Genomic DNA, 27,944 nt, shown 5'->3' on the forward strand with positions numbered 1-27,944 from the left:
CCCACTCTCTTCTGGCTTGGAGAGTTTCTGCCGAGAGATCTGCTGTTAGTCTGATGGGCTTCCCTTTGTGGGTAACCCGACCTTTCTCTCTGGCTGCCCTTAAGATTTTTTCCTTCATTTCAACTTTGGTGAATCTGGCAATTATGTGTCTTGGAGTTGCTCTTCTCGAGGAGTATCTTTGTGGCGTTCTCTGTATTTCCTGGATTTGAATGTTGGCCTGCCCTACTAGGTTGGGGAAGTTCTCCTGGATGATATCCTGAAGAGTGTTTTCCAACTTGGTTCCATTTTCCCCCTCACTTTCAGGCACCCCAATCAGACGTAGATTTGGTCTTTTTACATAATCCCATACTTCTTGCAGGCTTTGTTCATTTCTTTTTCTTCTTTTTTCTTTTGGTTTCTCTTCTCACTTCATTTCATTCATTTGATCCTCAATCGCAGATACTCTTTCTTCCAGTTGATCGAGTCGGTTACTGAAGCTTGTGCATTTGTCACGTATTTCTCGTGTCATGGTTTTCATCTCTTTCATTTCGTTTATGACCTTCTCTGCATTAATTACTCTAGCCATCAATTCTTCCACTTTTTTTTCAAGATTTTTAGTTTCTTTGCGCTGGGTACATAATTCCTCCTTTAGCTCTGAGAAATTTGATGGAGTGAAGCCTTCTTCTCTCATCTCGCCAAAGTCATTCTCCGTCCAGCTTTGATCCGTTGCTGGCGATGAGCTGCGCTCTTTTGCCGGGGGAGATGCGCTCTTATTTTTTGAATTTCCAGCTTTTCTGCCCTGCTTTTTCCCCATCTTTGTGGTTTTATCTGCCTCTGGTCTTTGATGATGGTGATGTACTGATGGGGTTTTGGTGTAGGTGTCCTTCCTGTTTGATAGTTTTCCTTCTAACAGTCAGGACCCTCAGCTGTAGGTCTGTTGGAGATTGCTTGAGGTCCACTCCAGACCCTGTTTGCCTGGGTATCAGCAGCAGAGGCTGCAGAAGATAGAATATTTCTGAACAGCGAGTGTACCTGTCTGATTCTTGCTTTGGAAGCTTCCTCTCAGGGGTGTACTCCACCCTGTGAGGTGTAGGGTGTCAGACTGCCCCTGGTGGGGGATGTCTCCCAGTTAGGCTACTCAGGGGTCAGGGACCCACTTGAGCAGGGAGTCTGTCCCTTCTCAGATCTCAACCTCCGTGTTGGGAGATCCACTGCTCTCTTCAAAGCTGTCAGACAGAGTCGTTTGTGTCTGCAGAGGTTTCGGCTGAGTTTGTTATTGTTTACTGTGCCCTGTCCCCAGAGGTGGAGTCTATAGAGACAGGCAGGTTTCCTTGAGCTGCTGTGAGCTCCACCCAGTTGGAGCTTCCCAGCAGCTTTGTTTACCTACTTAAGCCTCAGCAATGGCGGGCGCCCCTCCCCCAGCCTCGCTGCTGCCTTGCCGGTAGATCACAGACTGCTGTGCTAGCAATGAGGGAGGTTCTGTGGGTGTGGGGCCCTCCCGGCCAGGTGTGGGATATGATCTCCTGGTGTGCCTGTTTGCTTAAAGCGCAGTATTGGGGTGGGAGTTACCCGATTTTCCAGGTGTTGTGTGTCTCAGTTCCCCTGGCTAGGAAAAGGGATTCCCTTCCCCCTTGCGCTTCCCAGGTGAGGCAATGCCTCGCCCTGCTTCAGCTCTCGCTGGTCGGGCTGCAGCAGCTGACCAGCACCGATCGTCCGGCACTCCCCAGTGAGATGAACCCAGTACCTCAGTTGAAAATGCAGAAATCACCGGTCTTCTGTGTCGCTCGCGCTGGGAGTTGGAGACTGGAGCTGTTCCTATTCGGCCATCTTGCTCCGCCCCCCCGACTAGATTTTTCTAATTTTTTTCTGAGTAGAGGATCAGTCTCTCATATAGTTTTCATTTCAAGGCTAGATAATTCTACAACTGTCAAATTCTCATAAATAATCTGTAGGGCATTAGAAGATCTTTATGTAATACTGAGTCTTGTCCCATAAAAGGAAGACCTTTGAAAACTGTATAGTTCAATTTTTCGAATTCAGGAAGATAGGACTCAACTGAGGAGTAGAATAAATAAGGAGAAAAGAAATTGTCCATCAGAGAATGCATTATGCTGACCAATGTCTAGCCTAAGAAATCTGAATCTTTAAGCCAGAGAAAGTAAAGGAGGGGCTTAAGGACTCTAGTCTAGGTATTAGATTAATTTAAATGCTATTGTATCCCCAGCACTTGGTCTTAATTGTCTCCTCTCGAACACTCAATACCTGCATTCATGTTGCCTGGCCTCAGGGACACAAAGCAGTCCACTCTCCCCACTGAAAGGAAATGAAAAATCAGCTGATGCTAAACAGATCTCCTTCAGCAACTACAGCCATCTAAGCACTGTACCCTGCAGAGTGATTAATGATTTTTCTTTGCCTTTACATTTCAGAGCAATGTGGTTCAGTAAAGAAAGGAGAAAAATAGAATGAAGAAGGAGTTTGAGAAAGTGAGAAGACAGAGATGTAAAAGCAAAAAAGAAGAAACTATATGAGAGGAGAGGGAAGAAAGTGATTGCTCAATAGAAACTAAAGAATTGACCAGAACTGTAATTTTCTTCTCATCTGTAGAGAAGACATTCTCCTCTATCATAAGAATGTCAAGTTACTTAGGTCTATCCTATTTAAATCTACTGAATCATTCTACTGAAAAATGTAAAGAGAAAGGAAAGCAGAGCTTCTGTATCCCCCCATAAAACTTGCTTTTAGGTCATCTATTTCCAACCTCAAAATGAAATGAAGCTTCATGATTACTCTCTACAACTGCACCTTAATGGTTGTACTTTAATAGTTTAAATACATTGAGAGGGGCAAATAGTTGAAATAAATTATATTTGGCACGTTGATACCCTTTCTTCCTCTCTTCTTCATCCAGGCTGCCTATTTCTTATTAATGAATTTTTTTTTTTTTTTTTTGTATAAGGGATATGAGGTTGCAACATCTGTCATCTCATTTATTGCCATAGTTGATTTTCCAGATCTGACTGCCTAGGCCAGTGTCTGCTTTACCCTTCACTTCCCCAAGTGTGTCAAATATTTCTGCAATATAGTAAAAACTTCTGCCAAGGCCTTATACATTACAAGAACTAGTTCTTTTTCATCAGCATCAGCCTAGGCTAAAGGTACAAAAGCTATTTCCCTTCTCCATTTTCAGTACCTACTCTGGGTTTACATGCATCGGATTCTCAACAGCTTCCTATTAGGCTATAGATCTCTTGTTAATATGGACCCCATATACGAGAGTCTGAAGGCTGTGTCAGGGATGACTCCTGGAAAGAATTTTTCAGGGCAACTTGGCAGAAAGAAAACGGTAAGAATATTTAGAGGTATTTTGTGCAGTTAAGGTTTGAAGCAGCCAGTCCAAGAATCAAACACTTGTGCACATGAGAACAAGTAGATTTGCTTGGCTAGAATAGAAAGCAATTATAGGTCAAAGATCAGTCATAAATAAGAACAAAAATACTGGGAAACATTGGTGGACAGTCTTAAAGACCAGCATGAAGCATTTGCATTTGATTTAAGTAAAGACAACAGAAAAACTATGTAAATTTCTGAGAGCCCATTAATAGATCAAAGATGAGAGATACATTCTTAGCAGTCAAAGCACTGGAGTATAATTTGATCAAAATGTTTGAGAAACAAGACCCTTTCTACTGTGTAAAGGGCAGTCAGAAGGGGCAGGCAGCTGGCAAGAGGGATGATTTTGTAATTTTGTAATATTCTAGGTGTCATGTGATTAGAGAAGGCCCAGACTAGAATATTGACTAAAAAGTGGTAGGACAGGATGGATCCGAAAGGTATTTGAGATGAAGAATTAGAAGGATACACACTAGTCATGGGGGTGCTGGAGGAAGAAACCTGGAATACTCCAAGGTGGTGTGCCAGAAGAGTAAGATGGTGGCATGCCATTGATAGGGATGGAAAGCTGGGAAGGAGTGAGGGTCCTGTCTAAGCTGCAGTATGAGTCTCCTTGTCACCTCTTTATTAATGCAGGTTTTATGACACAGGTGTAATAATTAATCCAAATGGCTAGCAGATGTGGCTATCCATCTTTGAGCATACTGGCCCCAAACAGTCTTCCAATCAGCAAATTCTCAAGTAAGGCCAAAGAAAATTAAAGAAAATAAATTCTGTTGAGATATTTATGGAGGCCACCTGGATAGAAATTTGACAGCTGAGAACTTGCCTGGATGCCAGGCAACTAAAGAAAGGTCAGAGCCCCAGAACAATAAGGCTTGGGAGGCCAAGGAACAGAAATGGAGATGGAGAAGTGTTCTGTCACATTCTATCCTTGAAAGATTAGAAATGGAATTTTACGTCGCGAGGAAAAGCATTGTTAAAGTCTTTGTATTCTCTGTATTCTCTGGAGAAACCTGCCTTTTCTTCTTGATAAAGGTCCTGGTATTTTCTTAAATTGTACTCTCCATTCTGACTATATCAATCAACCAATAGGGGCTTTGTTAATACATTAGAAATTTCCTCTCCATTTCTACTACTACTTTTTGATTTATGCTCTTAAATCACCATCCCAATGTACCTCGTCTCTAACAGGCCCCCTTGCATTCATTCTCTTCCCTCTCTTGCGATAGCAATTGTTCTAAACTGCAGTTTTTAATCATATAACTTACCTGTTTGAAAATATTTAGCACTTCCTTATTGCCCACAGGATAAAATTTAATCACTATTGTTTGTTTATTAAAGTCCCTACCTAGGTTAGAGTCAATCTATCTTTCTGTTCTCATTGTATACTACCAGTACCTCTACTACATGAGTCCACTGCTTCAGACAAACAAATTAATTCCTATCCTTCAAAGTGATTCCTGCCCAATCCCCCACCTTCGTGCCATCGCTTGCTGCTTATCCACTGCTCAAGTGACTGAAAACTCCTTTCTCTACACCTGTTCAACACTGTAATGTCACACTTTAAGGACCAACTCACAGCCTACTTTTATTTATTTGGTCATTCAACGAATATTCATTAAATTAAAATTATATGCCAGGCAATTTTGTAGGCTATAAGAACACAGTGGTGAAATTATAGGCAGAGTCACTGGACTCATGGAACTTCATTCTAAATGGGAGAATGGAGCTTCGTTCTAAATGGGAGAAATGACAGAAAATAAATAAGCCACAGAAAATAAACAAAACAAACAGATAATGAAAAGAGCTATGTGAAACTGACATAGCTTCCAGTTCCTAAAGATGGAGTAAACACATTCTACCCTGTTTCTCCTACTGAATACACCTATAAAACCTGGACAGGATGCATACAGCAACAATTTAAGAACGTTGAAAAGTAAATGGCAGCAGGCATATTTGGGAAGAAGACCAGAATTATGAGTATCATGAAGTAGCAATTGGCTTATTATTTTACCCAGTACCCCAGTGTCCCCCAGACTAAACTCAATGTACTAGAAATCCTAGTGGACATCAAAGTGCAGACAGAGAGAACACCAGGGAAAACTATTTGTGACTGAAGACGTGGTGAAAGACAAATAATAATTCATGAATCGAGAATATCGAAATCCCCCCCCCAATTTTTTTTTCATTCTCTGATTTTTCACTTGCCACACAATCACAGAGTGGCAGTGGCAGTGGAAGGTCATAGAAACCCACAGGAGCCAAAACTCTAAGGGGAGGGAACACCCATCACCATTCAGTTGAGCTGTGGTTCCAAGAGGGTAGGGGCCCATATATTTTGCAAGGTTTTCTCTCATTGTTCTCCTTGTTCTTGCCCCATATGTAGGTGCAGTTGTAAAAGTTTGTCATAGAATGGAAAAAGTATACACCTAGCTTTCCCACAAGAGCACCAAGAAAAGAGGAGCTCTAAGGATATGGAAAGTACCAGGGAGATTTCTCAGACAAAGGAAATCAGAAATACAACCCCAGCAAGCTACTTATGAATTCCTGGACCCACCCCGAGACTATGCATGCATGGATCTGATCATAGCCAAATACAAGGCTTTGTGAACTGAATTAACAGGTCTTAGATTGGGTGGTGCACATGAAGAACAGATCTGAATATCATTGCAATGGCTTTGAAAAGTGAACTGACATTGTAACAACAGCCTGTAGAGAAGGTGGGTTAAAGCAAAAAATATTAACATTCTTTATAGGATTTAAACAAGTATCATGATATTCTACTCAAATTTTCAAGAATAAAATCCAAAATTACTCAAAGTAAAAACCAGGAAAATCTCAAATTGCATGAGACAAAGATTATAGAATTATCTGACAACTGCTGGAAAGCAGTTATTATTACAAAGCTTCAGCAAGCAACTGACTACACTTCTGAAATCAATGGAATAATAAAACGTTGCAGCAAAGAAATAGAAGATGTAAAGAATACCTATGAAAATTTTAGAACTGATTAATACAGTTACTAACTTTTTTTAAAAGCTCACTGAATATGTTGAATAGCAGAATAGAGATATCAGAAAAGCCAGTGAACTTAAAGATAAATAATAAAAACTCTTCAATGTGGAAATCAGAGAGGAGAGAAAGACTGAAAAAATAAAACAATACACCCTTGCAGACCTGTGGGATGATTTTAAGAAGACCTAATATTTGTTTCATTGGAGTGCCAAATAAGAGGAAAATGATACACGCTAAAAAAAAATTAAGAATACAAAGGCCAAAACCTTCTCAAATTTGGTGAAAACCACAAGGCTACTCATTGAAGGAGGTCAGTAAACTCTAAACAGAATAAACCTAAAGATATCTATATCTAGATATATCATAATCAAAAACACCAAAAATTGGACACACAACAAAATATCTTGAAAGCCGACAGAGAAACACAATGCATTAGCTTTAGGGCTACAGTGATTTTAAAGGTTGAGATTTTTCTCAGAAACCATGGAGCCAGAAAGAAGTGGTACATTTTTAAAGTACTGAAACAAAATAACTGTTGACTCAGAAGTCTATATCCAGTGAAAATATCCTTCAAGGATAAAGGTGAAATAAAGATATGCACAGAAAAAGGAAAACTAAAAGACTCTTTTAGAGACAGACAGTTTAAAACAAACATCATTAACATTATCTTATGGAGTTTTCAAGGTACATAAAAGTAATATATGAATTATCTATAGTGTACAAGTGAGAGAGGAGAGGGAATTATTTGGTAATAAGATTTTTACATTTCACAGGAAGTGACAATTTATTGACTATAAGTAGGCTGTGAAAAGTTATATATAATATATATAGTATTCCTGAGAGCAACCATTTAAAAAACAAAGAGATAAAGCTATAAAGCTAGAGAGATAAAGCCTAATCTCAATAGTTAAACTAAAATGGAATACTAAAAATGTGGAAATAGCCCAGAAGATAGGAAAAATAAAAATAAAAAACAGAGGTTACAAGCAGAAACCACATAGTAAATGGTATATATCAATCCAAACTTATCAATAATTATATGATATAAAATGATAGTTGAAGAATCCAATACTTCCAATCCAATGTGTATTGGAAGTATCCAATAAACTATATAAATAGACCATTCTTTATATAGAGAGAGAGTATTGGAAGTATCCAATATGCTATATAAAATGATAGTTGAAGAATCCAATACTGATAGAAAATCAGTAAGAATATAGAACATGGGTTAACCAACTATGGCCCATAGGCCAAATACAGCCCATAGCCTGTTTGTGTAGAGCCTACAGGCTTAGAATGGTTTTTACATTTTGTAAAGTTTGCAACGACAACAACATAAAGAATGTATATAGCACACAAGCTTAAAAACTATACTTTCTTGCCCTTTACAGAAAATGGTCATAGGCACTTATACGGAAAAACTGAAAATACTATCAAACAATTGGGTCTCATAACATTTATAGCACATTCCATCCTAACACAGCAGAATATGCATTTTTTAAAGAGCACATGGAACATAAACCAAAGATAAGTCATCTTCTGTCTTATAAAACACATCTTAAAAATGTAAAAGAATTCAAGTCATAGAAAGTATGCTCTCTGACAATGATGGAATTAAACTAAACATAAATTTTTATAAATAGCAGAAGAAATTTCCAACCCCTTGAAAGTCAAACATTACAGTTTTAAATGACCTACGGGTCCAATAGGTAGTCTCAAAGGCACTTTGAAAATGCACTGAACTGAATAAAATTGAAAATACAGCATATGAAAATTTGTTGGTTATGGCTAAAGCAGAGCTTAGAGGGAAACAAATAGCTCTGAAAGCTTATATTAGAAAAAAGAAAGACCTCAAATCAATAAACTATGTTTCCACCTTAAGAAACCAGAAAACGAAGAGCAAAATAAACCCAGGGCTATCACAGTGTGGCACTGCAAAGGGACAGAGGCATAGATCAGTGGGCAAGAACAGACTCACACAAATATGGCTGTTTGGTTTTTGACGAAAGTACAGGAATAAATCAAAGTGCAAAAAATAAATCAATAAAGAAAGGATGTTCTTTTAAACAAATGATTTAGAAACAACTGCACATCTAGTGTGCGGTATCTATGTAGAAAAAAAGAAAAAACTTTGGCCTCATTTCTTATCTTATGTAGAGATTAACCCAAGATGACTCATAGAGCTAAATGTAAAACCTAAAAGGAAATATAGAAGATAGTATTCATGTCCAGAAGTTAGTTCTTAAATATAACATGAAAAGCTAATATATAAAATAAAAAATCGATAAATTGGAGTTAATCAACATGTAAAACTTTTGCTTCACAAAAGATCCTATTAAAATAGTGAAAAGACAAGCTACTAGTTAGAAGAAAATTAGAAGAAAAATTAGTTAGAAGAAAAATTCACAAATCACACATTTGAAAAGCAGAACTTGCATCCAGAATATACATAAAGGCACTTCAACACTCAACCTCAACACTTGTACTGATCTGTAAGTGAAATGGCCTAGGTTCTACAGGCCAGGGCTACATCATTTAACTGGATATTGGCCAAATGAAACAAAATAGTCCACATTTTCTAGAAGGGAAAGTGAGGGGAGTTATCAAAATCTCTGGGAAAAGGGGAACACATGTAGCAAAAAGAACATGTTCTAACTTGGCTGTAACTTTAATAGTCACAGTAAAAAAAGAAAAAGAAAGAAAGAAACATTCTGATTAAAACAGGGACAAATGACTGGTACATACCTTTCAACAAACAGAATATATGGACGGCAATAATTACATACATAAAAAGATATCCAACATCATTAGCTGTCTGGGAGATGCAAATTAAAGCCGTTAGATACCACTATCCATCAATTAGAATGGCTGATTTTTTTTTTAATCCTGAACACTGACAATACCAAATTGTGGTGAGAATGTAGGATAATTGAAACTCTCATACATTGCTGACAGGAATGCAGTATTGTACAGCCACGCTGGAAAACAGCTTGGAAAATTCCTGGCCTTGGCAACCACTGATCTGTCCTCCATAACTAGTAGTTCTGTCTTTTGAGAATGTCATACAAATGAAATAATATAGTATGTAACGTTTCGAAATTGGCTTATTTTTTACTCAACCTAATGCCTTCGAGTTTCAAGCAAGTTGCCCCATATATCAGTAGTTTGTTCCTTCTACTACATGTAAGTTCTTCTTTTCAAATGTGTGATTTGTGAATTTTTTCTTCTAAACAGTAGCTTGTCTTGTAACAAGTAGCTTGGCTTTCACATAATGTAAGTGGTACAACTCCTTGAAAAGACCATGTCTTTCTAGAAGGTAAGTCCTTGCCTTTCATGAGTAAGAACAAATTTACTATTTTACTCCTTTCTTCCTTCCTGTTCAGTGTTCTTGCTTAGTTAAAAGGGTTAAAAGAGCTCAGTTTAGAATCTGCCTAATGATTTAAGAAATACAGTTACCTTTGCATTTTGAAAAGCAAGAAAGACTTTGTCTCTCCCTTGACATGCATGTAAATAACTTTAAGACAGTAAAATATCCTAGGAGGAAAAAAGGGTGGAAGAAAATATGGACAAATGATTGTACCTGCATTTGAGTACAAACATAAAGGATGGAGTGATAGATATCCCCATAGAGGTGTTCATATGGGAATCTCCTTCTCCATTTGGTGATGCTTGGGTAGTAACTCAGAAAGCCAGAGCTAAAAGGGATCTTATGAGCACAACCTTTTCCTTTTAGAAATGAAAAAACTGAGGTCAAGAATGGGAACTTGGTCAGGGTCACATAGCCTATTAGTAGTAAAACCATATGGGAACCCAGATATCTTTACCTGACATCTGTTGCTTTTTCCCTGATCTACCTTATTGCACATTTCAAAGAAGCCAGCAAAATATCTCCCTGCAAAGAATTTAGCTGTCTGAACCTGGAATCAAGTTTGAGTTAGTTTCCTTGTTCCTGTTCTCTACCCTGCTTAGAGGCTTTGGTGGTCTTTTTCCTATTAATTTTATTTTGTTAAGTCTTCAATTATCCTGTAAGTCTCCAAGCCTTGGCCTGGCCTGACTTATCACACGGATTACCATGCACTGGCAATTTGCCCCTACTCAGCAGTCTCTGCCTTCTGAAACATGTCTTCCTGCCAATCCCAATGCAAACCATCTTTCCTACTTTTGTCTTACCTTTGAGCATCTGCTATTATTTACCACTTACTCATCTGGCTATTTGTCTACTTCAAAATGCATTTCAGAACTAATGTATCTCACACTTATCTATAAATGAAATGGCCTAGGCTCTACAGGCCAGGGATACATTATTTAACTGGATTTTGGCCAAATAAAACAGAATAGTCCACAGTCTCCTGAATATCCAGAGTAGAATTTAAAGGAGACTCTGAGGCTTTCCAGGACAAAAAAGCCTGCAAAAATTGCATGTTGGATGTATGCCAAAACCAAGGCAGCCTAACAGGCTTCGCAAACTCCAAAATACCTACAAAGAGCTTCCCCAAATGTATTTGGAGAAAGAAGACAGGTAGGATAGCTATGATGATGCTCAGGAATAAAAACAAAGGGACAAGACAGCTGTATGACATTTTATCTTGATATTTATTGAGAAAGTTGTTTTTAGCAAAATTTTCACTCCCAAGTTATTTGCTGAAACGGCCATCCCCAGTATCATTAGATGGGCCTCTCCACTTCAGTGAGCCCTGCTGAGACCCCACCCCCACCCCAGACCATAAAATAATGGACAGAGAGTAGGCACATAGCCCTGTTACCAAAAATCAAGAAACAGAATGCAAAGTTGGGAAAGGAAAAATAATAAACCCCAACACAGCATAGTAATAAAGAATGTCCAGATGATGAATTTTGTTTATAGCATCTCTTTAAAATTCACTGGATCAATTCAAATATCTATTTACCACAATATACTATTAATAGTTTGAAAAGAGCTATTAATTACCTCATTTGATTCTTATTTTATATGTACTTGTTTAGCAAGGACTGGGATTGTAAACATGCCAAATGAATTTCCACTGAGCACTGTGTAGACCTTCTTGCTGATAATTCCCGTGTTAGGAGAAAGCTTCACACTGAGCATCAAAAAAAAAAAAAAAAAAACAAAAAAACAAAAAAACAAAAACAAAAAGAACCGAACCCCACTGGCAGGTTCCACTTCGATTTGAAAGAGTTAATGTCGTTTTGTTAAAATAATCAGCAACATTAGGGCCATATAGAGCATTGATAGAGGGTGGGGGTTAGAAGAGACGAAGTACCGCCTTAGAGGGTTCAAAGAGGGGGAACTTATTGGAAAAGCCATCAGCCATGCTTTGTTTCGGTTATTTCCCACTTGGAGGGTGCAAATTACTCAGCTTCGTCCTCTCGACCTACCCTGCGTCTTTGGCTTTTCCTAAATCTAGTCAGAAACTACGTGGTTATTACTACTTTCAACCTCCCCAGATTTTCATATTTCTCATTCATTATTGTTATTTATTTATTTATTTATTTATTTATTTTGAGATGGAGTCTCACTCTGTCACCCAGGCTGGAGTGCAGTCGTGCGATTTCAGCTCACTGCAACCTCTGCCTCCTGAGTTCAAGTGATTCTCCTGCCTCAGCTTCCCCAGTAGCTGGGATTACAGGCACTTGCCACCACACCTGGCTCATTTTCTTGTATTTTTAGTAGAGATGAGGTTTCCCCATATCGGCCAGGCTGGTCTCAAACTCCTGACCTCAGGTGTGAGTGTAAGCTTAAAAGAATTCCTTTACTATCATTATACGGATATTTCAGGTGCATAGATAAAAATGGGGAAATTCTGATAAGCTGATCCCCACCACCAACAATGTGAAGCTGACTCTGTCATGTTTTATCAGTAGAACTTTGATTTGAAAACTGTAGTTTCCAATTGTCCTCTTCATGTCTATAAACATTTTAACAAAACTGTAGAAAATATAAAATGAAAGATTGTTGATATCTTGTCCAAATACAAACTAGACATTGCTTATCCGTCCACATATTTGACAGTGCAAATCTAAATTCTGGTCAATTCAATACAGTCGATAAACTTCCTTCTACAGAAAATGGAAAGATCTTATGTACTAAACGCCCTACATACACCTTCCACACAACATTTCTAAAATGAGATATGATTTATTTACCTGTGATATTGAAACTTTTGTAATAAAACATTTTGGTTACTATTCAGTTTACTTAAAGTATGTAGAAGCACTTACTGAGATTTTTTTACTTGATAGCCTTCTTAGACATGTACATACAAGATGGCCATCAGTGCTGACAGCCGTAGAAAAGATGTTAACATGTTGGCCTGGAGTAAAAGCATATTTCAAATTGTGGGATAAGAATAGTACTCTTCTCTAACTTATAAATATATTGACGATGAGTATGGAGACAATAATTACAGTAAAGCAGAAGTTTATATGCTATTTTTCCAAAACTGTTTGATCTTTGAAGAGCCCATGAGGATCCTACATAACGATGAACTAACTATATATGAGTTATTTAATGTTATGCAGGTTTTGGCAAAAGCTCATACTGAAAGAAAAAGACTTTTTTGGGTGGTGGAGAATAAAGCAGATTTAGAAGATGGATGGATGGAAGGAAGGAAGGAAGGAAGGCAGGAAGTGAGGGAGGGAGGGAGGGATGGAGGTGGAAAGGAGGAAAGGAAGGGAGGGAGGGAGAGAGGAAGGAAGGAAGGGAGGGAGGGAGGGAAATAGGGAGAGAGGGAGGGAGGGACCAGAAAAGGACAATAAAGTTAAATACAACTTCTTAATTTCTTTGCTAAAATTGTAGCTTATTTTGAATCCAGCTTAAATTTAATAAGGTCAAATAATCTCTATACTTTAAAACAATTTTATCTGAGAAAAGTTGAACTTATGATGATATTTAATGTGCTTTGGAGTGTTTAGAAATGATCACCCTTTTGGAGGCAAATAGTGCATTAGTTTTCTGTTGCTCCATAACACATTACCACAAACTTAGCAGCTTAAAAAAACCACTCCCCTTTTTTTTTTTTTTTTTTTTTAAGACAGGGTCTCATTCTGTTGCCCAGACTGGAGTTCAGTGGCACCATCTCGACTCACAGCAACCTCCACCTCCCAGGCTCAAGCAATTCTTCTGCCTCTGCCTCTTGAGTAGCTGGGATTACAGGTGCACGCCACTACTGCCCAGCTAATTTTTGTATTTTTAGTAGAAACAGGGTTTCACCATGTTGGCCAGGCTGGTCTCGAACTCCTGACCTCAAATGATCCAACTGCCTTGGCCTCCCAAAATGCTGGGATTACAGGCACGAGCCACCATGCCTGGCCCAAAAATACTCATTTCTTGTCTCACAGTTCTGTAGATCAGAAATTCGATCATTTTGTTACTGGGTTCTCTGCTCAAGATCAACAAGTCGGAAATCAGGGTCTCAGCCACTCATGATCCTCATCTAAGCTCTCAGGTCTCTGCTTTCTCTGTGGCTCTTGTGTGGGGACCCCTCCCAGCTTCTAGGAGCTGTCTGTTGTCCTCTGCCCATGGGGCCCTCTCTGCAACGTAAGAATTTTCTTCTCCATGGCCAGTAAGAGAGTGTCTCTTGCTTTAAATCTCTTCCTACCGGAAAGCCCCACTTTTTCAAGGAGACCGATTAAATCAGGCCCACCAAGGACAATTTTCCTTTTGATTAATTCAAAGTCAACTGAATTTAGATTTCATTTTTTAAAAATTTTATTTATATACTTTTTATTATACTTTAAGTTCTAGGGTACATGTGCATAACGTGCAGGTTTGTTACATATGTATACATGTGCCATGTTGGTGTGCTGCACCCAATAACTCGTCATTTACATTAAGTATTTCTCCTAATGCTATCCCTCCCCACCCCTCACCCCATGACAGGCCCTGGTGTGTGATGTTCCCCACGCTGTGTCCAAGTGTTCTCATTGTTCAGTTTCCACCTATGAGTGAGAACATGAACTCTCATTGTTCAATTCCCACCTATCAGTAAGAAATTAAAATCCGAAAAATCCTCTCATCTTTGTCATATAGCATAATTTAATCATAGGATTGAACCGTATCATATTCAGTCACACAGTCAAGGTGAGGGAACCATACATGGCATGTACACCAGGGGACAGAAGTCATGGGAATCATAAATGGACTGTAGGATGGACTTAGAGATACAAAAGACCTGATTGACAAACTGTTGGTCTACCAAAACAACCCTATGGATACAAAATGAATACATATTTTTGAAGAGATGGAACCTAATTCTTCCAACTATAAAAACTTACATTGCTGGTAAAGAAAATCCTAAGTATTCCATTTTAAAGGTATTCATGTTGAGAGAATATTTAGGTTGATGTCATCACATAGACTGACACCACCAGTCAGTGTCATGTGGGCTTGATAAGCGCAGAGCTACAAGTCAAAGCAAATTCCACATTTGAGTGTATTTAATTTTATCACCACATAAAAGAAAAAAGACTGTACCAAAGTCTGAAGGCAGTTCAAATAAATATTATCAGAAAAGAAAACATAAATAGTAAAGGGCATAATAAACTATGATATTAAAAAATAAAGTGATCATTAACTCCAGAGAAAAGCAAAAGGGGTAAGAGAATGGAAATAAAACCACGGTCCTCTTCTTAGTTTACGTGTGAATAATATTTAAATGGTCATAATAACAAACAATAAGCTATCCTAAGAGAATTGGAGAGAACAAATGTATTCATGTAAGGAAGGAAGATGTAAGAAACGCTAAATCCTTATTTTCCATTGTGAAAAGTCAGTAGAAGATATTTTTAAAAATTGAAAAATCAATAAATGGCAGTATAATGATGTTAACTAGAAATCTGGAGATAAATATAAGTGTCAGTTGAAAGACTTGAAAGGAGTTGCCACTGGAAGTAGTATACTGGGAGGTGAAGGCACAAGAATCCTCTTTTATAAGCCTAGTGGTGCTATTTGATTTTTTTTGAAAGAATGCACACTGGTAGGATAAAAAACTAAAGAGTCTCTTTAGAGACACAGAGGCAGAAATAGGGCATTTTTGGAAAGGGCAGGAATATCTACCAGGATATACATTATCTCATTTAATGTTCAGTTCACTATGTGAGACACAATAATTCTTACTGAAGAAATCAAAATTCCAAATGAATTATTATAGTGGCCAAATTCACACAATTATTAAGTGACAGAGACAGGTTTCAAATCCAGGCCTTTAAAGTCGTGACTCTTAAGTAGAAGGATGAATGAAATATTAACAGGGAAATCTGACATTTTTAGATGAAACGTGAAAACATTAACGGGATCTGAACATGTGGGAACATGAAGAAAGAAGATTCCAAGCATAGAGAAATAGCTTTTAGAAGAAACAGAGCTGAAAATTATGGAACACTTATGGGCCTTACCTATTTGACTAAAAGGGTGGGAGATGAAATCGAAGGCCAGGAACAGAATTTCTTGAAATGTTTATTTGTCATTTTAGGCAAAATTAAATCTTTTATGTTTTAAATTGTAATGTGTTTCCCGATCATTCTTTTTCAAAATTCATCCTCATTTTAGTACAAAGCTGGACGCATGTAGTACTAATTATACTTGCCTAGAGGGAAACAGAAACAAAAGTATTCACATCTAACATTGGCATATATACATCATAAATATATACATATAACATGTACTAGTTCACAAACAAGTTCACATTTCTGTCTCATTTGATTATCCCAACAAACCTCAAAGTGGGAGATCAATTATTATTATACTTATTTCACAGAAGACAAAGTGCTACTGAAGTTAATATAGTTGCCCAAGTTTATTCAGTTGGTAAGAGCACAGCTACGACTTGAATCAGGTCTTTTGATCCCCACTTACAGTGTCTTATCTATTACCACACACTATTTTCTCCTCTACATCCCTTTATAGGGTTCTGTTTGCTTGCCCGACACCACCAAGTAAGCCAAAAAAGAGAAACAATACATTACTGTTGGGCAAGGTGGGGTAGCTCAGAACACTGATTCAGTAGTTCTATTACCAAGCCTGTTGTTATTTGATCAGTCTAAAGCCAGAACAATGGCATAGATACAAAATAGCTATTCAAATTAGTGTTTTTAAAATTCAGCAAAATTCAGACCAAGCAACTGGAAAATTGTATTTTGCAACTGCCAAATATCTACTCAAGACTGAACATCTGGATGAACATTCAATAATCCAGATGTTTTCAAATGGCTAGACATTTGGCGAAATGATTGCTAAATACATAATTGACTGGATATTTCATAAACATCCACACATCCACATATTTTAAACTTCAAATGTATTCTTTAGGTAACTGTGGATGTGTCATCTCCTTCCATTTTTCCACCTGTAATATTCGACTGCTCTCATAAGACACTTAAGTTTGGTCAGGTTCATTGAGAACCTGCATAGCTTTAGATATGAGAAGTATTAATTTTCCATGTAGATATTCTTATGGCCAAAATAATGTTACCATCATGAGATAAGTTATGAATAATCCTAAAATTTAATTTGAAATTAATACTGGCCCACCCACTGGAACATGGCAGCTGAGATTTTTTTTTTTCTGTTTCTCCTGTTTCAAGTACTACCCACTTTTTGCCTTGCAAATAATTCTGTATTATCTTCTATAATAGATCTTGTCGTCTACCTTTAGTAATATCAAAGCACCACAGAAAGAGGAAAACAGATAAACAACACATCAAGTAATATTCTTCACTGGCCTCTGCCTAATTCCTGCCTTTTACGGGAGAACATCAATTTCCAGCTCTCTTAATAAGTTCCTTTAAGGAGTTTCTTGGCCTAAAGTCAGTTAATTAATTAACTGATTCTTTCATAGAAGACTGAGTGCCAATAAATGAAACATTGTGCAAGATGTTGTAGTGGTCAAAAATAAGCAGAATATCATAATGCTATGGAGTTTATAATCTCCTATACTTATTAATTCAATATTGATAATAGCATGGCAAGATTGATAGTGTAACACCTATTTTATCATTAAGCCACTGTAGCTCAGAGAGGTTAAGTAACTTGCTAAAGAGAAGGGTCTGCAACTCAGACCTTACTACAAATCCAATGGTCTTTTTTCAGTAGGTGAGGTTTTCCAATATTGTGCTTGGTAAAAACTCTGGGTCTGGAGGTGTTAATTAGGTGTCTTGTGAAAAGGATGTTTCTTCGTAAAATACTTCCTATAAATGAGTTTAACTTTGCTTAAGAGCATTTCCGAAACTTATTTGGTCATGAAAGTCTGCCAAGGCCGGGCACGGTGGCTCACGCCTGTAATCCCAGCACTTTGGGAGGCTGAGACGGGCGGATCATCTAAGGTCGGGAGTTCGAGACCAACCTGACCAACATGGAGAAAACCCATCTCTACTAAAAATACAAAAATAGCCTGGCATGGTGGCGCATGCCTGTAATCCCAGCCACTCAGGAAGTCTGAGGCAGGAGAATCGCCTGAATCTGGGCGGATGTCGAAGTGAGCCGAGATCGCGCCATTGCGCTCCAGCCTGGGCAACAAGAGCGAAACTCCGTCTGGGAAAAAAAAAAAAAAAAAGAGAGAGAGAAAAAGAAAGTCTGCCAAAACACGTATTAAGTTCCTTTAGAATGAGCATTCTATATAACACTTGTTTGAGCGTTCTACAGTTTGGGAAATGCTACACTAGCTACTGCAGACTTGGTCTCAAATAGAAGCTTATAATCATCACTGTCAGGAAATCCTATTTCATTTCCTTTTAGAAATATTTTTCTGACCACCTTGTCGTCAGCTAAGCCAGGTACTCTCGTATTATTTACTTGATATGCCTCTGTAATCTAGCATTTTCTTCTTCTTTCTTATTATCTTCCTAAGCGTTAGTTAACTAAGCCTGTCTCCTTTATCCCATGCTCTCACTGACTCAGATTTTTTGTTTCCGTTAACGTACTTCATTTTTCTGAGATACTGTCTCCTTCCTTTTCTAGCCCTTGCTACTCACAAGTGCGGAATGAGAGCGAGTAACACTGGCATCACGTGGAAGCTTGCTAGGCATCCAGGATCTGAGTCCCCCTCAGACCTACTGAATCAGAATATACTTTTTGACAGAATTCCCAGGTAATACTAAGTACATGAAGGTTTGTAAAACCCTTCCCTATCACAGTAGTGAATCCCTCCTGTGGTTCTTTATCAGCTATATCTTCAACGCAATGAAAAGATTATTCCATTAATAATGAAAAATGTGAGGAATAGGTTTCATGCCGAGAAGTTATATATAGTTTATTAAACATGCACATTTACACACATACATCTACAACCAAAATTATGTCACCCTGTGGCTACACATTTTTCAAAGGATCCCCATAGTAGTTATAATACAATCTAAACTGCATGGTGTAAAAGTTCTTCATAACCCGATCCTGCTTAGCCCAAGCAGGATCAGCACCATCTTTCCCCCAAATCCCCCTGTTATTTATGTTCCAGCCATTCCGAACTACTGGAATTTGTTCAACAGTCTGTGTTTTTTCCTTTTGTTTCTGGTATTTTGTCTATTTGGCCTCTTCTGCCTAGTATGGTTTCCCATCCCTCTTCATTTGACCTGTACCTACTTCTCTTTTAGATTCTATCTTAGGTGACAATGCCTCTGGGAAATATGTCATGGCCCTCTAAGGATCCCCTCCACCACCACACGCACCCTGTGGATTTATTTATTTCCTTAATAAATATTAAGTGTCCGTCATGTACCTCTATCACAGGGCTACCTCTATCATAGCACTTAATGTATTAAAATTGTTTGATTAATTGCCTGTAAAGATCAGCAATTCTTTGAAGACAGAAATACTTTCAATCATTTAATAAGTATTTATTAAGCACTTCAACTACACATTTTATAAATGGTACCAGATACTGAGGATGTAAAGTCCTTTGATGTGAAAGTTCTTTATTAAAGGAGTGAAGGATTCAATTGATATCCTCAGTGTGGTCTCTATGGGATATGATAGCCTTCATTCCAGCCTTTTTTGCAACAGCCTCAGTTCAAAATTTTCTCTCCTATATCCCCCGAATTTTTATTGATTTTTAGTTTTAAAAATATGGCTATTATAATAATCAAACTCCGTATTCTGGTCTTAAAAATTAAACAAAGACTTAAAGCCTGAGTGTGTGTATTATGGGAGTGATTATATATGACAAGAAGGAACACAGAGTATAGCAAAAAGGAATATGGCCCTGGAGCTAGACTGCCTTGGTACAAATCAGCATTCTAATGCTTACCTGTTTGTCTTTAGAAAGGTTATTTCAACTTTCTAGGACTTCACTTGCTCATTTGTAAAGTAAGAATTATAATAGTGCCTAATTTAAAGAGTCATTGGTTGAATTAAATAAAAAAATACACAGAGCACTTAGCACAGTGACTGGAATAACTAAATGCTCAATAAATGTTTACTACTACTACTGTTTGTACCTGGGATTTGTATTTCAAAGCAATATTGTACCACCACAAAAAGGTATTGCTACTGGTAAAAAACTTGGGGTTTCTGGTCATTTATTGGTATTAGCAATTTACACTCTTTCCTTTTCCAACAAAGCAAAAGGAAACAAGAGCCTTTCCTAGTTGTATTTCATTTAGTTTACCCAAAGAATTCTCAGACCAGCTGAAACAAATTGAGGACAGTCAACTGAATGGTTTTAAGGAAACTGCAATTACTGCACAGACCGTAGGAAATTCTAAAAAATTGTGCAGAAGTACAGACATAAAAGAATCTCATTGGACACTCAAGTCTTTTACTTGGGACAATAACAAAAATGTTCCCAAAGACAGCAGAGACCCTTCCTATTATTCAACTCAGCATTCCACTCAGGACTTAACAACAGAAGGCATTGCAGTTTTAATTCTTTTTCTCTGGGCCCCACCCCAGCCACCCTCCACACCAGCCACTCTGCAGCCCTGCCCAAGTCCTGTAGAAGAGAAAGGAACAAAGGAGATGTTTGTGGCCAGACTGTCTCCAATTAGTCAGAACGAGAACAATGATTGGTTTTTCCTCCAGGCCAGCCTGGAAAAAATATCCTGCATTTTTGGGTGGGATGGGGAAAGAATTTTTTGGCCAATAGATCAAATTCCAAACAGGAATCTTCAGGGATGTATATTGACAATGACCGATTCCACTCAAGCAGTCAAAATCCCAGAAATTCAGAAGACATATGTGGCAGTGGCCCTGAAAAAGGGTGGTGTGGTTGCTAAACCACTGCTTCTCAAAACCTAGGGCATATAAGATTAATCTGGGTTCTTGCTTTAACAGCAGTTTCCTGAGTCCCATCCCTTAGAAGCTGAGTCAGTAGACCTGGGATACAGCTTAACAATGTGAAATGTTAGCAATAACGCTTCCTCTTTCAGAATAATTCCGTTCCAGGTGATCTGCAAACCAGAGTTTAGAAAGAAAAAAACTGCCCTGAATGGCTGGTGAGGAATGGTTGCTGAGCAGCCGGAGGCCAACCTTCAGGTGAAGCTGATTTTCTAGCTTATATGTTGTGATAAACAAACTCACGCTAAGATATTAATAAAGTTAGCATCAAGATTTAGAAAGAATGAGCACATTAAGTCAAATATCAGCTTCAAATTCTAGCTCCCATACCTAAGAGCTGGCTTCCAGTTCCTAAGAACTGGAAAAGCATAATTTACAAAAACTTTCATTTTCAGTTTGGGGGTACATGTGAAGGTTTGCTACATGGGTGAACTTGTGTCATGAGGGTTTGTTTTACAGATTATTTCATCAATGTTATCTTGTCTGCTTCTCTGCCACCTCCCACCCTCCAGCCTCAAATAGAATCCAGTGTCTGTTGTTTCTTTCTTTGTGTTCATGAGTTCTCATCAGTTAGCTCCCACTTACAAGAACATGCAGTATTTGGTTTTCTGTTTCTGCATTAGTTTGCTAAGGATAATGGCCTCCAGCTCCATCCACATTCCCGCGAAAGATATGATCTTGCTCCTTTTTAGGCTGCATAGTATTCCATGGTGTATATGTGTCACATTTTCTTTATCCAATCTGTCATTGATGGGCATTTAGGTTGCTTCCATGTCTTTGCTACTGTGGATAGTGCTGCAATGAACATTTGCGTGCATGTGTCAAAAGCATACTTTTCTAAGACTCTTGTCTCCTAGTACCTGTGAGAAAAAAACAAAGTGGTTATATTGAATAAATGAGGCAATGTATATAAATGTGGTTGCAAATGTAAAATGTTCACGGAATATTCATTGTTGTGGTAATGTGACTCAGAATCAAACACAGTTTAAAAGTGAGATCCTGAAAACTCTAAAACTTAAGGCATAGGAAAAACTTTTAAATAGCAGACGTAGTCACTAAAAGGCCACTGAGAGGCTATCTAGGGTCTCCTACATATTGGTATATAGATTAGGAGTATTTATGTAACATACATATACAGTATACATGAGTAATTTCCCATCTGTGGAGCCAGTAGCTGAAGGCTCCAAACCTTTCAATGACCTCAACTCACTCATTATTTTCTCCTGAAGTCCTTAAACTTCACTGAATGCAATCCAATTTAAAAACAAAACCATGACAACTTTTCTTCTTTGTTTCCTCAAACCATCCCCTGACCAGCTTTTTTAAATTTTTTAAAACTATGGAGAATTTTCTAAGCCAGTTCTAGATCTTTTCTAAGTCCCGAGTTGCTGAACTGCTCAATTATTGGGGAAAGAAGTATCCCTATTATTAGGTCTGGGTCTCCCCAGAACACCATCAGCTCCTGGGTTAGCACCTCAGTGTCCAACAGCAGGACTGAAATTTCATAGACCTCCTTCTCTGTACCTTGATACTTGAGCAAACCCAGGCACCATTTAGCTGGAGCTTATGTGAGAGCAGAAATAAACATGAGGAATAAAACTAGAAGCAGACAAGGAAATAATGTAAAGGAAAAAAAAACCTGAGAAAGAAGAGTTCTCAAGAAACTCTAGCCAAATACATTTAATAATTTTTACATCTGGTGGGGAAATGGCCAGGAAAGAACCCCCATGGAGGTGGTGGATCCTGAGGGAACGTCAAGTTGATGAAGCTATCATTCACATGCTCCTGCCTTGCCCCCCTCACCCATCCACCATTCTCACAAGCTGTTCTTAAGATCCGCAAAGGGTCTCCTCTCTGCTAATGTACCTTTAAATATATAGATGGTCTGCAGCCACAATGCCTAAGCCTTTAGGAGAGCAAAGGGCTTAAGTCAAAAGGTTGCTCAGGGACAGCAACTACTCATAAGCAGAAAGTTAGAGGAAATGGATACTTAACCTCCACTGTGCCCAGTATATCACATCTCCCTGAAGGCCCAGCGCAGGCGCCCAGAGAGACTGAGGCTGGATGAGTGCTTCCGAGCCTGAGTGTGGGGCGATGCTGGCTAATGCTGATAATTCCATTCATAAGACACACTGGGGAAAGTTGGTGGAGAATAAAGAGAAATCCAGAGCAGCCTTCACCATTTTAGTTGTGTGCTTTGAGGCAATCTGCGTTGACCTTTTTTAACGTAGTTTCTTGATCATCAAGTACAATGGACAATACCCTCATTCCAACAACACAGTATTACTAAGAAAATTAAATTTAGTACCAAATGGCATCTAGCCATCACCTCATGATGTGTTCTCTTTTTCATTCCTACAAAGAAACTAAGACACAGGACAAAAAAAACCTTGAAAAACATTTAAAAGTAGAACGATTAACTATACTCTCCATTTTTTTCCCATCAATTTTCCAAGTCAACAGCAGCCACTGCTGGACACTTGAAACAGCAACACAGCTGACTTTGGGCTTCCACTATTAAATCCCAATAATGCATTTCCTATAGAGAGCTATGTAGAGATTGTAAACAAATTATTATGAAATGTATCATGCATATAAGAGTGTATATAATGTATATGCAGAGTTTAATAATAATAATAAAGCAAAAAGTCCATCTTAATAGATTATCACCAATACCTTTAGAGCCGTCGCGGGTCCCTTCCTGATTGTACTCCTCTTCTTTCTCTTGAAATTTGATCACTATGCTGCATTTTGTCTTTTTCATTTATTTGCTTTTCTTTATATTATTATCACAAAGGTACCCATCCCCAAATATGAAATTAGTCTTAACTCTTATTTAAAATTCATTTATTGGAAACATTCTAAGTGTTCTTTTGTGACTGGCTTATTATTGTTCAGTGATGTGTTCCTGAGAATTCATCCACACCAATGCACATAGACCTTTAAACTTCACTGCTGCAAAATGTTCTTATTGCATGGATAAACATAATTTATCTTGATGGACATACACATTATATCCAGTATTTTACTAGTATAAGCAATACTAACATGGATTTTCTTGTACATAGTCTCGGGCACAAATTGAAGTTTCCTGAGGAATATCCCCAAGAGTAGAATTGCCGACCGTGGAGTGCACACAAATCTTTATCAGGTAATGCAAAAATGTCCACTGGAGTGATTATACCAATTTATTATTTTATCAACAGTGTATGAGTTGCTGTTGCTCCATACCCACACCAGCAATTAGAATTATCATATTTTATAGTTCTGGCAAAAATAGCCTCAGATATGATTATTGGCCATTCATGTGTTCTTTTTTGAATTACCTGCTCACGTCTTTTGTTCATTTTTATATTGGTGTATTTGTCTATTTTCTTACTTATATATTCTGAAGGCTAATCCTTTTTCAGTTAAATGTGTTACAAATATATTTGACAGGTCTGTGGCTTATCTTTTTACTTTATGACATCTTGCAGTGAAAAATAATTCTAAATTTTAATGTAAAACTTTTTTGATATTTATCAAATAATTTTCTTTATGGTATTTGAGTTTTCTACATTAAAACTTTCCCTATCTTATGGTCAGAAGTAATTCTATTATATGGATTCTAAAAAATTAATAGTTTTGCCTCTCAGATTTATCCTAATTCCACTGGAATTTAAAATTATTTTCTTATTGCAAAGTATTCTCACATACAGAAAAGCGCACGACATGTAAATGCACAGATTAATTATCACAAAGTGATCACCAGGGTAACCACCATTCAGGTCAAGAAATAAAAGATATGCCAGAACTCCAGAGTTCCTCCCCTCTTCCTGTCATGGCCTCTCCCAACACCTACTCCCTGCCTTCTCCACCAAGTGTAACTACTATTTTGACTTACAACCCAATAATTTGGTTTTTACTGTTTTCAAAGCTCAGATAAATGAAATAAAAGATTATGTAATCTTCTGTGTCTGGCTTCTGTCTTCAATATCATATTTTGATGTTCACCCATGTTGTCACATTTAACAGTAGTTCATTCCTTTTTGTTTAAATATGAAATGTACTGTTATATGAATTATACCACAACTTATTTATCCATTCTACTGTTGATGAGTATGCGTATTGTCTCCAGTTTGAGTTATTACCTATGCAAACATTTTTACACATCTCCTAGAAAACAGGTACCATATTTATTTTGGGTATATACCTAGGAGAATGGCTGGGTAATAAAATATGGATATGAGCAGCCTTAGTAGATATTCTCAGAGTTTTCTGAAAGGGTTGTACCAAATTACAATTTCACCCACCGTGTATGAGGGTTATAGTTGTGCCATACTCGTGCCAATGAATGGTATTGTTAGTTTTTTTGACTTTAGCTATTCTGATGGATATTTAGTGGTATTTTGTTATTATTTAAATCTGCAGTTCCCTAATTATTAATAAATATGGGCACTTTTTCATATGTTTATTGGCCATTTGGATACCCTCCTCCTTGAAGTATCTATTCAAGTCTTTTGTACGGTTTTCTATTGAGTTATCTGATCTTCTTTCTTTTTTTTTGTCTATGATAAACTGAATTTTTTTTTTAACTTTAGTTTCAGGGGTGCATGTGCAAGTTTGTTATATAGATAAATTGTGTGTCAAAGAAGGTTTGGTGTACAAACTATTTCATCACCCAGGTAATAAGCATACTACCCAATAAGTTTTTTTATTGAAAATTTTACCTGTTGGATACCTATACTAGATTATATATTGTGAATAGATACAACTCCTTTGTTAGTTATGTATGTTGCACATATCTTCTCTCCATCTGTGGTATACCTTTTCATTCTCTTATCGTTATTTTTCGATTATCAAAAGTTTTTACATTTATATAATTCAGTTAAATCAGTATCTTCCTTTATAGTTTGTGCTCCTATATTATTTTCTAGTTTTAGTTTTTAAATTCTTCATTATATTTATAACAAGCAAAACTGATTTCTCTGCATAGTGTAAGGGAGAGTTATTTTTGTTTAATACGGCTAGATGATTGACAAAGCACCATTTTTTAAAAGACCATCATTTCTCATGCACCACGTGCATATATCACGCATAGTTCTGTTTCTTGTTTCTCTTACTGTTTTAGTGGTCTATTTGTCTATCTCTATATATCAAAACTGTATATCCTTAACTGCTTTATCTTTATAATTTGTCTTTTCATCTGGTGGGGAAAATCTACTACCCTGTTCTTTAAGTACAGCTTGACTATTCTTAGCATTTTTTAAGCTATGTAAATTGTAGAATCAACTTGTTAAATTTCATAAAATCTTTTGAGATTTTTGGTAAAATCACCACTAAATTTGGCAAGAATTAATTTCTTTATAATATGGTTCCCCCCATGAATTTAGTATATATCTCACTCTCTTTGAATATCCTTTAATAACTGTCAATATAATTTACTCCATAAATTATTCCACATCTAAGAAAATTATCTTACATTTACTGCTGCTGTTTTAAAGGGCATACAGGTTGAGCATTGCTGGTCCAAAACTCTGAAATTCAAAATGCTCCAAAATCCAAAACATTTTGAATGACAACATGACATCACAAGAGAAAAATTCCACACCTAACCTCATGTGACAGGTTGCAGTCAAAATGAACTTTGCTTCATGCACAAAATTATTTAAAATACTGTATAAACTTACTTCCAGGCTACAGGTATGAAGTGTATATAAGACATACATTTTGTGTTTAGACTTGGGTCCCATCCCCAAGTTTCTCATTTTATACATATATATATATATATATGCAAATACTCAAAAATCCCAAATGATCTGAAATCCAAAACAGTTCTTGGTCTCAATAATTTTGAATAAAAGATAACCTGTAGTATACAGAAATGCAGATAACTTTTTACATTGATCTTATATCTGACACACCTGGTTTTATTTTTCCTCCTACTAACTTTTATATTTCTTGTCTTTTTCTACTGACAAGGATCTTCAAGATGATGTTGAATAGAACTGATGATATCAGACACAGTTTGAAGGAATGCTTTTAATATTTTACTACTAAATAAGATAAAGGACTAAATTCAATGCTTGATAGCAGAGTAAGGTTACCACACTTAACAAAAATGTCTTCTATTCAGGTGATGGGCACTCTAAATACCCTGTCTTGGTCACCATGCGTTACATACATATAACAAAATTTCACATGTACCCCACAAATGTGTACAAGTAAAAATGTAATATTAAATATAATATTTATGTTTTTAACAAATATTCTTTATTATATTAAGAAAGTTCTTTTTAATTATTGGTTTAATAAAAGTTCTAATCATGAGTAGATGCTGGGCACTATCAATGGATGTTTCCCCAGCATCTACTGAAAAGAATCTTGTGATTTTTCTTATTTATGTTGAGGTAGATTGCATCAATAGATTTTTTTTTCCAATGCCGACTGAACTAAACTGAATTCTATAATATTTACATTCTGTTATAGTGTATTTCTTTCCATGTACTGCTCAATTTAGTTGCTAATATTTTGTTTAGGGTTTTGGCATATATGATTATGAATGATTTTGGCCTGTGATATTTCTTACTCATTTTTTAAACTGTTCTTGTCTGGTTTTGATATCAAATGTTTGCTTGGCCATAAATGTCCCTTTTGTTCCCTTAATCTGCAAGTATTTATGTTTTCTAATCCATGGAATATTCAGTAAGAGTTACCTGCAAAATTTTGGGCCTGTTATTTTTTTTCTAGGATGTTCTTAAAACTGCTATTTAGTCCGGGCGCGGTGGCTCAAGCCTGTAATCCCAGCACTTTGGGAGGCCGAGACGGGCGGATCACCAGGTCAGGAGATCGAGACTATCCTGGCTAATACGGTGAAACCCCGTCTCTACTAAAAAATACAAAAAAATAACTAACCGGGCGAGGTGGCGGGCGCCTGTAGTCCCAGCTACTCCCGGAGGCTGAGGCAGGAGAATGGCGTGAACCCGGGAGGCGGAGCTTGCAGTGAGCCGAGATCCGGCCACTGCACTCCAGCCTGGGCGACAGAGCGAGACTTTGCCTCAAAAAAAAAAAAAAAAAAAAAAAAAACCAACAAAACAAAACAAAAACAAAAAAACTGCTATTTAATTTCTTCCATGGTTATAAAACAATTCAGGTTTTCCATTTCTTATCAAATCCAGTTAGTAATTTATATTTTTTCTAGGAGTTAAATACGTCATCTAAGTATTCAAATGTATTGCCTAAAGTTATTCGTATTTTCTTTAATATCTTTTCATCCCTACTACAACTGTAGTTAGATTATACTCTTTCA

Source organism: Macaca nemestrina, chromosome 1, assembly GCF_043159975.1.
Source record: "Macaca nemestrina isolate mMacNem1 chromosome 1, mMacNem.hap1, whole genome shotgun sequence".
Classification (NCBI taxonomy): Eukaryota; Metazoa; Chordata; class Mammalia; order Primates; family Cercopithecidae; genus Macaca; species Macaca nemestrina.